This window comes from Lagenorhynchus albirostris, chromosome 9 (assembly GCF_949774975.1).
Source record: "Lagenorhynchus albirostris chromosome 9, mLagAlb1.1, whole genome shotgun sequence".
Lineage (NCBI taxonomy): Eukaryota > Metazoa > Chordata > Mammalia > Artiodactyla > Delphinidae > Lagenorhynchus > Lagenorhynchus albirostris.
In genome coordinates, this window is record NC_083103.1 from 85,070,412 (window position 1) to 85,083,403 (window position 12,992).

A 12,992-nucleotide genomic window follows, 5' to 3' on the forward strand; every position below is an offset into this window, starting at 1 on the left:
TTGATGTATTTAGAGAAATTGCCTCCCCTGATTCACTGCAAATAAAAATATGATTATCCGACTGTGAAAGAGATAACTTGAATGTGTGAGTAGCGGATGCGTCTTTAGAATGTTATGTTTCTTTTTTTTCTTTTTTTTTTTTTTTTTTTTTGCGGTATGCGGGCCTCTCGCTGTTGTGGCCTCTCCCGTTGCGGAGCACAGGCTCCCGACGCGCAGGCTCAGCGGCCATAGCTCACGGGCCCAGCCGCTCAGCGGCATGTGGGATCTTCCCGGACTGGGGCACGAACCCGCGTCTCTTGAATCGGCAGGCGGACTCTCAACCACTGTGCCACCAGGGAAGCCCAGAGTCTTATGTTTCTTATTGGTTGTTCTTTACTTTGCTTGAATCTGGAACTTTCACTTTTACGTTTTCCTTTTCGTTAACGTTTTCTGTGTGGTATGTGTGAAGGTTGGTTTTTCTTATCATTAAGTAAGGGTTTGTTTAAGCTTTAAGAATTGTTTTGTGTACCGGGCTGCGTTTTAATTGGGCTATATTCTGTTGTTCATGAAGTAGATCTCTGCAGGAAACTGGCACAGCTCATTAGATGACGTGGTGAGTTTGATGGGTGAGCTGGCGGGGATGGTTGTGGGTGGACATGTGAAAACTAGGGGAGAGACAGAAGGACATAGATTCTAAAATGTTTCTACTTGTTATATTTTTATACATTTTTAAATGATTACTACGTTGGATGTATTAAAAAAAAACCAAACTTGTTAAAGTTCCTATATGCTTTCATGTTAATTCATGTGAGAATGTTCTTAAATTGATCTTTTAGGATTACAGGTAATAAATTTATTTGTACAACTATGAAATCATATTCAGATTTGATTTAGGATATGTTTTTATTAAAGTGCAACATAGTATTGTTTTTTTTTAAAAAAAGGTTTGGGGCCTGTAACAGGAAAGGTGGTTACCTTATCCTGACTGTATCCCATTAACTTACAGATGAATGACTTGTTGAAGTAGAAGTCTAGAGTTTAGGAATAGGAAAAATCTCCTTTTATGCTGGTCTCAAAAAGGAGTTCTAAGTATGATTTTAACTTTTGCCATGTAATTCTTTCTCATGGATCGTTTTGATGGTTATTTTCTATGATTGGCAGGGCTATTCACCTAAATCTTCTTTGAAATGATGTGAAAAATCTTTGGGAATAGGAGATTGAATAAACAAAGTAATTCAGTCACCTAAGCATATGCTGTTGGAATTCTAGCTGTGTGACAAAACCTAACTCACACATAGTGCTTTATCAGCGCCTGTAGAAAAAATGAAACAAATGCAAGGTGTAAAATGAAAACAATTTTCAAACTCTCATCGCTTCAGAAAGCTTTTATTTTGGAGGGTGATAAGACCTCTAAGGACCTGGTTGGTTTTCTGTTTCCTCTTTCCCTATTGTGGCAACAGTATGAGCATCCTTCAAGAAGGAATGAGCCAGCAGATCTCTTCCACTCTGTTGAATACTCAAAGCAGGGAAGATGTATAGAAAGCCTGATTCTATTTTGATTCTGTTAGGAAAATTGTTATTTTATGTGCTTGTGTTTTTCTTTTCCTCTCCTTTTGGAGAATAGTAGTTTAGAGGCAGCTTCTCTCCAGTTTTTTGGTGGCCTTTTTGCATGGCAATAACTGAAGTGGGATTAAAGTCCTCTTTGATTCTGGACTTTTCTTTCTAAATGGCTGTACATGTTAACTTTTAAAGAGCTTTTGAACTTCCGATCCCCTCTAATATAAAATTTCTTTGATTTAGAATGCTGGTACTTCTGGGTGGTGAGATTGCTATTTATATTTCCCTGTTACTCTGTCCTCAGTGATCAAGAGATTACCATGTATTGGGACTTCCCTGGTGGTCCAGTGGTTGACTCCACGCTTCCACTGTAGGGGGCATGGGTTCAATCCCTAGTTGGGGAACTAAAATCCCACATGCTCTGTGAAGCGGCCAAAAAAAAAAGAGAGATTACCATGTATTGCTTCTGTGTTCATTGGGAAACTCAGAAAACATGTATGGACCACTATATCAGGGAGGTTAGTGTTTTAGAGAAAGAGTCAAGTATAAATCCAGATCTATTCTTCTTGTAAGACATTTCAGTAGCTGTAGTGTTGTTGTTTTTGCTTCAAGTTGTGTATCTTTTGGCCTCTTCCATTTGGCTTAGAAGAAGGAAGGACCATCAGAGAGAGGAAGTATCTTGTAATTAGAAGTGAAACTTACTGTTAGTGTGGAGAGGTGTGTGTATTGCAGGAAATTTGAATATCCATTTTGTGGAAGCATAATATGTTAGTACCTTGGCAGATTTACTAAGAATGGAAAATAAGATAATTTGTAATAAATCATTATGTAAATGTATGTAATATTTTATGTAGTAATGGAAATGTGAAAAATCAAAGTTTGACATTTCTCTCATTAAGAATGTGTATGATTGATGTTTATTGTTCACTGGGGTTTCTCAGTTGGATTAGAACAATAATCTTTCTTTTGGATTGAACCTGCTGTTCCTAGTTTTCGTAAATTATTAAAAGAAGGCCTGCATATATTTAAATGAAGAATTATGGGCAAGTCATAGCCAGCTGTTCATTTAGTAAATCTGATTGATCTACCAAATCTCTGTGTTGAGAACGTGAATATTACAACCTACCAGGTGTGAATCAGAGGTAACCTTTCCTTAACTCCCTGTCCCCAGTCCCTCCTGATTTGTCATGATTACTTTATAGAGGGTGTAATAAAGTTTCTATTAGAGAGCAAACAACTTGACCTTATTTTAAGTATTAGACTGACCTTATTTTAAGTAATAGACATATTCAGCTGAAGTTGCAGAAAGGGACATTTTGTGCATTTAAAAACATTTCCCTGTTGATTCTATTGTAACTTAAGTGCTATGGTAATAACAAAAAGTTTGTATCTAGTACATAATAAAAATCAATCTTGTTAAATATTCAATTCAAGGGACATTTTGCCGTTTACTGTTAAAGTCTTCAGGCCTTTAATTCTACAGTAACACTTGCAAAAAGATTTTCAAATGGACAGTGAATCTTTATGACCTTACTATTAAAAAGGCTCAAGTATGTCCCAATGACAGTTAATTTCTATTAATCCTTAGTGACTTCTGTGCTTGTTCTGCTATACAAGTTAATTCTGTACTTCAGCCAGCTGTTGCTTTGTGAGTTGCAGTCAACTATGCCTGAGAACAAGAAACTAAGTCTTATTCAGTTGATAGACCACTATAAATTAGATGATACATTGCTACACTGTAACAGAAATGAAGAAGAATTTATAGGTATTTAATTCATAATTTTTTCTCCAGATTATCTTTTTGAATGACAACTTAATTAAAAGATACTTACTCATTTTAAAGGGAAGTTATAAGCCATTAGGGCTTAGAGAAAGGCATCCTGGTGAACCTGGATCAATTTTGGGGCACTCTGGTGTATAAGTACAAACTAAGTTCTAAAATGAAAATTTAGTATTTTGGATAAACTTAATGAAAACTTGACAGTTAAAGAAATGTGAAAAAAATTTAAATCATGTTAAAAAATAATTTGGACAATTCTGGAAGTCAGTTTTAATACTCTGTCTTATTGTGATAAAAAGTTTTATTTAAAGTTAAAAAATAGTCCAATTTGGTGAGTTTAAACCTAAACTGGTCTAAAAATGCCCGCCTTTCTCCTAAGTTTATGACCCTTGTTTCCATTCATTTACCACATATTTCCATTTCAACTGATTTCAACTGAACTAAACTTAAATACTTAAGCATTTGGATTAATGTATTATTCCAGGAACTTGCCATTTTCTGTGTGTGAGCCGTACATGGATTTCTTTTCATACACACCCCCCCCCACCCTCCGCCCCAATACCATTCACCTCTCCCTAAAACAATGAAGGCATTGTTGTTTTTGGCATCACTGAATTATATGCTTGGCTTTTAAAGAGAATTGTTGGTATATTCATAGTCACTGAATAATACTTGAGAATTTATTTTTTAAAAAGTGCTAGAAGGGCTTCCCTGGTGGTGCAGTGGTTGAGAGTCCGCCTGCCGATGCAGGGGACACGGGTTTGTGCCCCGGTCCGGGAAGATCCCACATGCCGCTGAGCGGCTGTGCCCGTAAGCCATGGCCGCTGAGCCTGCGCGTCCGGAGCCTGTTGCTCCGCAACGGGAGAGGCCACAACAGTGAGAAGCCCGCGTACCGCAAAAAAAAAAAAAAAAAAAAAAAAAAAAGTGCTAGAAGTTAGAAGAATGGCACAGAGTGAATAAATTTTTTTAAAAAATTGAGGTAGATTCTGGCAGTGAAAAAACTGGCAAGCTAGCCTTCATCTTTAGTGAAAATTCTAGATCTTATTAAATAGATGTGAGCAACATAGGGTAAAAAAAGGAATGAATGTTAGAAGTCAGTGTGGATTACTTTAACTAGTTCATTTCATTTTCTGAATAGGATTGCTAGATTGACAAATACAGGGACTTATTTAGAAGTGTAGTGTGTTCTGCTTTTAGACAGATATTCTCAGAGCATCTTTGGTAGCAAGATAAAGAAACTAGGAATCCCCAAAGTATTGTCTCTTTTGTTCTAAAGCAATGCTCCTCAAAGTATGATTTGCACACCAGTTTCAGTTCATAAACTTTGTTGCTGACCTTGATCAAATTGGTATTTAAGGTTTTAAACTTGACTTTTAATTTCTGTTTTCAGTCTTAGAAGACAGAAGAGGGTTGGACTAGATAGATAATCTCTTAGCTTCCTTCCTTGCTCTAAATTTCCAATGCTTGGGGATATTTTTATTTGGTTTACTTGTTGTGGAATGAGATGCTCAAATATATAAGACAGATGTGTACCAGTGAGGTGGAAATATATCAGCAGTCCCAATTTAGGTAACAAAACTCAACAGAATGGGTAGTTATTCCTCCTTGAGTTACTTTCCCTTTTTCAGTGTTGTGCTGCCACGCAAACAGTGTGGTTCATTTATACTGTTTTTGTGAAAACAAGCAAGCACACAAACAAACTAGGGATTCAGGATAAAAAATATATCCTTTTCCATTTGTGGTATCACAGTTATGATGGGAATTGGGTATTATCAGTCTAGATCAGGAACCCAGGCTTAAAAACTGGAGAACAAAGATTGAAAACCTAGGCAGGAGTTTCTGAAAGCAGGACATAACCTACTGGTCAACTAGAGGTCTTCTAGACGAATGGAACTTGATTACTAAATTAAAGGCCCTGTGAGACAGATTCTCAAAATACCTTTAAATTGGTCTCGTGTGGATAAGGCAGATCTTACCTTGTTGGAGGTAAGTAAATGATCCTGATTAAAGTCAGAAGAAAGTAAAATAATGTCTATATCAGTGGTCTCATTTTTGGGGGACATGTATACAAAAATTATGTGCATTTCTACCCTCATTTTATACATTATTTTATTCCAGCTTCCTATGGAGAACACTGTCTATTTGGCTGCCAGTGAGCATTCCTTTCCTTTTCCCTTTCTTAGAACAGTGTGATTCCTTAAAATGTTGAAAATAGGTTCTGCCAGCTTTCTTTCCTTGCGTATAGAATAATTTGATTCCCATTAAAATATCTTTGAGTTTCAGTACCATGCCTCAAAGAAATAAATTCTAGTCACGAAACAACTGTGGTGGGCTTCCCTGGTGGCGCAGTGGTTGAGAGTCCGCCTGCCGACGCAGGTGACACGGGTTCGTGCCCCGGTCTGGGAAGATCCCACATGCTGCGGAGTGGCTGGGCCTGTGGGTCGTGGCCGCTGAGCCTGTGCGTCCGGAGCCTGTGCTCCTCAACGGGAGAGGCCACAACAGTGAGAGGCCCGCGTACCGCAAAAAAAAAACAAAACTGTGGTACATATGGATCCTGTTCTCCCTTATCTTTTGCTGCCTCTGTGTTCTTGAACACACTGATTCCTTCACCATAGTGCATGCCTCTTTGTAGAGCAGGAGCTGGGTGTCCTTGAAAAAAATCGCCATGACAGGCAGAGCAGGTGCTCGGTTAACAGATTCAAAGAGGGCGCTAGTGCTGTTCTTCCTCTGGTTTCAGTTCCACTGCTGCCAGACTGGACTGCACTGTAGCAGTTATATTGAGAAGAAGTTGATAGTTCGTCTGATGAAGGGGGATGGCACTGATGTCTAATTTCACAGGCCGTTATGAAGGTCATCTGCACTTGGGTTTATCTTTACCTAGTCTCTCACCACTTGGTTTCACAAGAATCCATAGTAAGTTAAACATTGAAAAAAAGTATCCATAAGGCATTCTATTACTAGAAACAATGTGTTAATAAACAAGACTGATTAGAGATATAGGGGATGCTGAACACTTGGCAATGCACACATATTAAGGATTTTCTGTATTGGTGAGCACCACGCTTTATCCAGTGTTGAATTTATTTGGCTTTTTTTTTTTTTTTTTTTTTTTTGCGGCACGCGGGCCTCTCACTGTTGTGGCCTCTCCCGTTGCGGAGCACAGGCTCCGGACGCGCAGGCTCAGTGGCCATGGCTCACGGGCCTAGCCACTCTGTGGCATGTGGGATCTTCCCGGACCGGGGCACGAACCCGTGTCCCCTGCATTGGCAGGTAGACTCTCAACCACTGCGTATTTGGCTTCATTTTTAAATGGGCTAGAAAGCTTTGTATTTTTGAAATGTTTTATTGTTGTGCTTTGATATAACCAAAGTCATTTGGTATAAGGACAGTAGACTTTATTTTTTTTTAACATCTTTATTGGAGTATAATTGCTTTACAATGTTGTGTTAATTTCTGCTGTATAGCAAAGTGAATCAGCTGTACGTATACATATATCCCCATATCCCCTCCCTCTTGCGTCTCCCTCCTACCTTCCCTATCCCACCCCTCTAGGTGGTCACAAAACACTGAGCTGATCTCCCTGTGCTATGTGGCTGCTTCCCACTAGCTATCTATTTTACATTTGGTAGTGTATACATGTCAGGGCCACTCTCTCACTTCGTCCCAGTTTACCCTTCCCCCTCCCCGTGAAGGACAGTAGACTTTTAAAATTGAATTTTTAAATTGAGTTGTTAATCATTGGATGGTAGGTTCTATTTTAATTGTGGATATAAAGGAGTAAATGGGAGAGAAAATATTTGACTCTGCTCAAAATGTATGTATAGTAAAAAGCAAAGGGTTTCCATTCTCAACAAACATTCTCTACTTAGTAATACTGCACTGAACAGTTCAGGTTTAAAATTTTATATAAGAATAGCTGATATTCAAAGAGAATATGCTGCGTTTCCTCATATTCTAATTTGCAGAAAATAGAAATTGATAAATATTAACCATTGAAAATATGGTGCTTTTATTACTGTATTGACTAAGTAAAAAGAGAAGAGTGAAAATTATGAGAATTGTGGAAATAAACCTTTTTTGTTTTGAAGGCAAAACGTCTAAAGCCTGTGGTAGGTTTTGAATAAAAAACTTTGTATTTTAGTGCATCTTTATAACTCCACACTAATGTTTGAGAACTGCTTTTGCAGGGCAGTATATATTGTGTTAGATGAGCAGCAAAATGAAATTTGCCTCTTTCAATTTTATGGAAGAGTCAAACACAACATCAAAGAAATATCATCCGTTCCAGGGAATTTTTTGTTTAGCCAAGTAGAACACAAGATGAAGAGTGAGAGAGACGTTTACAAAGGTTATTAATTCATTTTGGTGTGGGAGAGAAGAGAGAAATAGCATACTGAAGTTAGTTTTTAAAAATTTCACTATAACACAGATCAATTTCACTAATGTTTGCAAGGAGACATTGTAAATTAAGAGGACATTCAACAAGCAAAACAACAAAAACAAAGCTTGGGAAAAGAACAAAAAAAATACTACCTTGATACTATGAATATAAAAAATAAAAAGTTTAATTTGAAGCGGACTGAGATAGGGCATGGGATGCATTTTTTAGTATGCTTTCCTTGACTTTGTCTCTTAAAAATCCATAATGATTTGAAAATTGATTATAAACAATGAATAAGTACTTAGATAAAATGACGTTTGAACTGTCATATTTATGGTGATTCTAGTATAAATAACAGCATAAAGTTAAACCTAAAATTCATTCTATTAGCTTTGGGATAAAAAGCATGTTCTTTAATAATATATTCTATCAGATAGGACATGCAAATAAAAAAAACTACTTGGATTGCAATTTAAACTTTTATTTTCGTTTCCTTGTTTTTAGTAAGATATTAACTTTCATGCAAGATTGTAATTGACCTTCAGAGTAATTTAAAATATTTTGAAGAAAGCAAAATTTCTTAGTAGACCTGAAAGATGGAGAAATCTACAGTTATAATACTTTGCCAGTTCCACAAAGTAGATTTGTACCTTGACTCTGAGACTCTGAGGCAATGAATATAACAATCTATTACTTACTTAAAGTCAGTGGAAGTGTCAAAAGAGCTACAGTGCTACTGAATTTAAAAAGTAGACTGCTTTAGTTTTATGCTACATCCTCATATTGTCCCTTCATTGAATAACATATATACAATTAGTCATAGTCTTCGAATAAGGATAAGAAAAACACTAGCATTCAAGTTTTGTATACTGTAGCTTTAGAAAATTACCGCTCTTTTAGAAATGTTGACAAGGTGCTATTAGTTTTTAAGTAAATTCAGTGCTCTGTCTTTAAGCCTAGAAAAATATTTGTAAGCTATAGTTTCACTTCAGCTGTCTAAAGGAAATAAAATATTTTGACTGCAGTTTGAGAAATTTGACAACCTCATATTAAATCCAGGAGTCATTCTGTATTTTATAGATGCCAGTTTACTTCTGCATTGTAAAATATATTACTAACCATGATCTTTGACATTTGTTCATGTACTTTATTTTTCATGTGAGCATCACAAAATGATGATCTGTGCCTAAATAGGTGAGATTTTCTATTAAGTCAACTCTGCAATTCAACAATCATTTAATTGTGTGCTTTTGCCTTTACATACACTGAGAGGGTTTTGAATGGAGTGGAAGATTGGACCATGTGATGCTGTAAAGAACCTTAAATTGTTGATGAATTTGACCATGTTTTAAGGAAATTTAAATAGTTTCTTATTAATTAGTTGGAGTATTGAATCATAGATGCCTACAAAATTTAGTGATCAGTGAGAGCCACAGTTGTATGCTTTACTTCAGCACAGCCTTACTTAAGTTTAATTGATGTTACTTACTTAAAGCTTTACTTAAAAAATGATTTTGAATTGGGTATTTTCCTCAATATAATAATACATGGGCCTCTACATTTATAGTTCGATTGTATTTTCCTTTGTTTCTGTTATCTTTGTATCTTTTTTTCCTCCACTAGATTATAAGCTTATGAGGGCAGAACTATCAATATGTCTTGTTTGCCTTTATATCCCTCACAGAACCTAGCAGTATTTGTCAAAAAGAAGTAAATTAATACATTTTGCACCGTGTATTTAATATAACATATTCCTGATTATTCCTTCATAATGACAAATCTGTAATTTCTTTTCATGATGACAGTTAAAATAGAAACAAAGGTAGTATAGGATTTTTAAAAATTTCTTACCTCATTCAAGTACATAATCTAGATAAAAGTAGCACTTTATACACACGTGACTTTGGACACTTGCTTGAAAACCATTGCAAGCTAATTACTATGTATTTTAGATCTTTTTTATGATCATAATTGATATTAACAGACATTTATTGAACACCTACTGTGTAAGTGTGTGTTTTCTTATCCCAATTGTTTAGATTTGGAGCAAACTTACATTATAGGTACTTGGGTGTGTGTCTTATTTGTATTACTCAGAATTTTAAACAAAACAATATGAAGAGAATTTTAGTTAATGAAAGTCATGGTTCTTGAGATTAAATAGTAGCAAGCTGGGGAAGTGTTATGTCGTATTGGGAAGGAACATCTGTTTTCATCACGAGATGGCAGCACCAATGCCTAGTGTTTTTTTTTGGCCGAGCTGCATGCCATGTGGGATCTTAGTTCCCGACCAGGGATGATGGAACCTGCATTCCCTGCATTGGCAGTGCAGAGTCTTAACCACTGGACTGCCAGGGAAATCCTCCCCCCTCCCACCCCAGTACATAGTTAACACTCATTGACTAATTGAATGACTGACTGAGTGAACAAATACGTGAATAAACAACTGAATACAATTTAAGAAGGTTGGTACAGAGTAATTAATTGGCTAAGCTGGAGTGCAACCATTAGGATCTGAGTTGTTTGTTGATTAAAAGCTTCAGTTTGACTTCAAGAGTATGGAAAACTTAATTACTTTGTGAACTCTTTATTAAGTAATGGGTGCTAATTGCCTGATGTCTATTAAGCAGTTGTTGGGGCAAGAGAAGCTTACTTCCACTTTTGGGGTGCCAGCTGTTTTAGCTTTCATTTTGGAGAGTGAAAGGGAAAGCAGTATTAGGCACTAAGCAATATGGGCCTCATCTTATGTATCACCAATAGTGTATATATGCTTTCAGCAGTCTATGGAATTGTATTACTACTTATTGAAAGTCACTATCTTGATTACTTGTATTATACTGAGATATATTCTGAGAAAAGGCGTTGTAAAAGTGCGTCTGTGCAATGGTAATTCTTTTTTTTTTTTTTTTTTTTTTTTTTTGCGGTACGCGGACCTCTCACTGTTGTGGCCTCTCCCGTTGCGGAGCACAGGCTCCGGACGCGCAGGCTCAGTGGCCATGGCTTACGGGCCCAGCCGCTCCGCGGCATGTGGGATCTTCCCGGACCGGGGCACAAACCCGTGTCCCCTGCATCGGCAGGCGGACTCTCAACCACTGCACCACCAGGGAAGCCCTGGAAATTCATTTTGTGCAATAAAATGGAACTCAGATTTCATGTTCCTTTGGGGCCAAACAGTAAAACCCTGTCTACTTTCCAATTTAGGCATCTTCACATATGGTGAGTACCGGACACTGATTACTGTGAGGAGAGGAAGGTGGAAAAGGGACTGGGATCCACTGGCAGCTTTATCTCCTGCATTAGAGATAAGGATGTCTCCTGTTGGTTTTTACAAGTGAATGCCTGGGAGATGAGCTTTGTGCCCTAGCAGTTCAGAACTGCAAATTTCAAACTGCTTTTAGTTTTCCTACACAAACCATGCTGTTTTATCCCTTTGGCTTTTACTCATGCTCTTACATCTCTTTGGAACACACTTCACTTAACCCGTTCTTTGCTTAGTTAATTCATGGTTTATTATGTGAATATCTTGGGGAAGCTGTCCCTACTGTAGAATCCTGGGCATATATCTCTACCTTGGCAAAGTAAAGAGCAGGATAATTCATTGGGGTACAAAAAGAAAATATTAATCTAAGCTTTTTGCAATATTATATGGATCGAAAATGGCACTCTCATTGTCTCATGTGTCAAGTGGGCACTTGTTATATACAATGTGCGAAATACTCTGCGGAAGAGTGCGAGTTTGTGAAACACAGAGGGGTTTATATTAGTATCCACACATATTTGTTGGCTTTCAGCATACTGTCATATATTTTAGTTTGTTACGTGTACCTGGTTATCTTAAACATTCAAACTTTTGGTTTCCCTTGATATGATAAACACGTACTTAATTTAACTAAGTCTAAAGTTAACCATTTTGGGGCTTCCCTGGTGGTGCAGTGGTTAAGAATCCGCCTGCCAATGCAGAGGACATGGGTTCAATCCCTGGTCTGGGAAGATCCCACATGCCACGGAGCAGCTACGCCCATGCACCACAACTACTGAGCCTGCGCTCTAGAGCCTGCGAGCCACAACTACTGAGCCTGCGTGCCACAACTGCTGAAGCCCATGCGCCTAGAGCCCGTGCTCCACAACAAGAGAAGCCACTGCAATGAGAAGCCTGCACACCACAATGAAGAGTAGCCCCCACTCGCAGCAACTAAAGAAAGCCTGTGCGTAGCAACAAAGACCCAACACTGCCAAAAATAAAAATAAAAATAAAAATAAAAAGAATTAGGCTGATCTGATGCAAATTTAAAAAAATATAAAGCTAACCATTTTCTCTACCCTCCTCTTGTACAATGTGAGACCTTTGGAACACTTTAACTCTTCACTTTTCCAACTCCAATGTTATTATGTTCAGTATTTTAGTTTTGCATATTTTAAGCCTCCAGCATTAGTTGTTACTCTCCCTCTTGGGTAGCAATACTTATTATTTATACCTGCACATTTATTTATTTGCTGATGTCTTTCTTGTGCCCCATTTTCTTCTTTTTGATTTAATTTTCTCTCAAAATACCACTGAGTACTTATTTCAGTGAGGACGTGATAGTAGTAAATATTTCTTCTGTAAATATTAGTTTGGTTGGGTATGACTGTTACCCTTGTTAGCCTCAGGATATTATCCTACTGTCTTCCAGCTTGTGCTGTTGCTGATGTTAGTCTAATTGTCATCCTTCTGTAGTAGTTTGACTGATTTTTTCTGGGGGTTCACTGATTGGGATTCATACTTCCTATATCTTAGGATTTGCCTCTTTTGTCAGTTCTGGAAAATTTTCAATATTATTTTCTTGTTTGAAACTCCAAGTTAACATATGTTGTCTTTTTATTTTGTTCTCCATGTCTTGTAATCTCATTTTCATATTTTTCATTCCTATATCTCTGTGCTGCCTTCTGTTTAATTGCTCAGATTTATCTTCGAATCCATCTCTACTATCTATATCTGTATCTAATTTACTGTTTAGCCCAACCACTGAAGCTTAAATTTCAGTGCCCATTTTTTATTCCAGTAAGTTATATTTGATTCTTTTCTAATCTACCTTTAAAAATATACTTTTTTCTTATGTTAATTTCTTCTCATATGTTTAATAAATTTTAAACTTATTTCAGTCTCTATCACATGATTCTGTTATCCAGATTTCCTGGGAATATAAACCACTGTGTTTTGTTCTTTTTTATTTATTTATTTTTATTTATTGTTTAAAAAATTTTTATTTTATATTGGAGCATAGTTGGTTAACAATGTTGTATTAGTTTCAGGTG

General features: G+C 36.9%; 1 protein-coding gene across 3 annotated transcripts in view; it reads left to right on the forward strand.

The window, feature by feature from the left end:
- Positions 1-12,992, forward strand: part of DDX10 (DEAD-box helicase 10) — a 288,455-nt gene that overhangs the window by 85,105 nt on the left and 190,358 nt on the right. The window lies entirely within an intron of this gene.